This window comes from Arachis ipaensis, chromosome B9 (assembly GCF_059453495.1).
Source record: "Arachis ipaensis isolate K30076 ecotype BB chromosome B9, ASM5945349v1, whole genome shotgun sequence".
NCBI lineage: Eukaryota > Viridiplantae > Streptophyta > Magnoliopsida > Fabales > Fabaceae > Arachis > Arachis ipaensis.
The window spans coordinates 39277372-39279397 of record NC_142444.1 but is presented as its reverse complement, the minus strand read 5'-3'; the positions used below and the strand labels follow the sequence as shown (position 1 = coordinate 39279397).

General features: G+C 43.7%; 1 pseudogene; it reads left to right on the top strand.

Annotated features, from left to right (window-relative positions):
- Window positions 1-749: 749 nt before the first annotated feature.
- Window positions 750-1786, top strand: LOC148544375 (uncharacterized; annotated as a pseudogene).
- Window positions 1787-2026: the final 240 nt, after the last annotated feature.

The following is a 2026-nucleotide window of genomic DNA, read 5'->3' as shown; positions in this document are numbered from 1 at the left end:
CTTGTATTACTATAAAAATAAAAATAAAAATTTATTAGAATAATTGACCATTTGTATCCATGATAGTTCAGAACGCTGACAAATGTACCCATCGTAGAAGGAAACTGACTTTGTAACCATGAGAGATGGGCTCCGTGTGACAAAAATAGCCTGGCTTGGGTTGGCACCTGCTTCGGGTTTGTATAGTCCTACATGGCAATCCGAACCTCCCAAAGCCCAATCCACGTGGAATTTAACATTAAACAATTAAACATTGAAGGAAAATTCGCGGGACTTTGCTGATGCCCTAGCAGAGAACGTCCTTTTGTTTCCAAGCCGGAGAAGACGCCGGGAACACTCCCAAACCATCACCCTGAAGCTACGGCTTTCAACGTTGTCATTCCAAAGTCGGAAAAGGCATTGGGAGCAGTACAGAGCCATCAAAACGAGAACGTGGAAGAGAAACTTGCAAGGAATAGGCAGCAGAGCTCGAACCCTGGGATTTCGTCGCCGACGGTGTAGAGGTCACCCCCTTTGGTCGGCAGAGAGCTGAGGTATGTCATTGCCAGTGTTAATTTATTTCAAATTTGAATGAGACTAGTTAGACAGATTACATTACCATATGAAATCGTGGCTGAGAATTGCTAAATTAGTTGATTAATTGATTTAGGGTTTGTGTTAGGTGCTGAAGTAGTTGATTTATGGTTTGTGTTAGGTGTAGTAACATGCATTGTTTTCTTAGAATGTGTTGGTTTATTTCAGTTTCAGGAATGGCCACCATCCATATAACACTGTGTATTAATCATAGAGGACGGTTTGAGAGAGGGCCGTGTGGGAAGCTTAGTTACGTTGGTGGTGAAGTCACAGAGATAGAGAGGGTTAATGTTGATACCTTGAATGGTTTTTTCGTTTCTGATTTGGTGAAGGACATAGGATATACATCTGTTTCTAATTTTTTCTGGCTGGAACCTGGGAAAGGGTTTGATGATGGGTTGAGGGACCTCAAGGTTGACATGGATATAGTTAGGATGTATGAGGCAACTGTGAAGAACAGTAACAGAATAAATGTATATACAGAGCATCCGGTGGATGAGCCCGTGTTAGTTGAGGAGAACAACATGACTCCATCAAAGATGAGAGTAAAGCGTTGAGCTAAAAGGGTTCCAACTCCGAAAAAGAGTCCAAAAAGAAGGTTGATAGTAGTGGAAGATGAGGATGATGCTGAAATTGTAAGTAATCTGCAAGTTGGGATGGATGACCAAAAAAGGAGTGAGGCCCAGAGCAGGGAAGAGGCCTATGAGGCACATACACAGGCTGGTTTGGAGGCCTAAAAAGAGGACAATATCACTATGGCCCAGGAGACAGCAGACCCACAACTTTCAGTTTCTGTTGAGGCAGGACAGGTTTCTCAGCCTCCCCCAACACCTGGCATACCAGATAAACAACCATCAAGTCAGTCCCAACCTTCCCAGCCACCTATTGAACAAGATCAGTAACCAACACACACTGTTTGTTCAGACTCAGTCCCTTCTTCTGAACCCAATGTCTCTGCACCTCTTGAACCAGAACAACTAACCCAATACACCCCACATCCATATGAGAATCTACTCTCACAATCAATCCCTCAGACAGTCCCACCCTCTGACACCAATAGAACTCCCCAAAATGATCAGAGCAATCCTTCAGAGGAGGTTCAGGGAAGGCCAAAGGTGAATAAAAGGAGATCAACTAAGAGGCCCCCTACAGGCCAGTCTTTCATTCCAAACCCCGATCCAGACAAGCCTCCAACCTTCTACGTCCCCGTTGATGATGATGATTTCTCTGATGAAAATCCTGGTCATCATTGCTATGAATCATAGGAATTGCATAGCATAGCAAGTGACGATGATACTGAACAGACTCCAGTTTTTCCTCAGAGCAATGCTGATGCTCCAGTTAACCAGGTTCGGTTGGAGGTTGGGATGGAGTTTGAAACTCTAAGCCACTTTAGGAAGGCTGTCAGAAAGTTTAATATCAATATTGGAAGGAGCATATTCTTTGCTCGTTG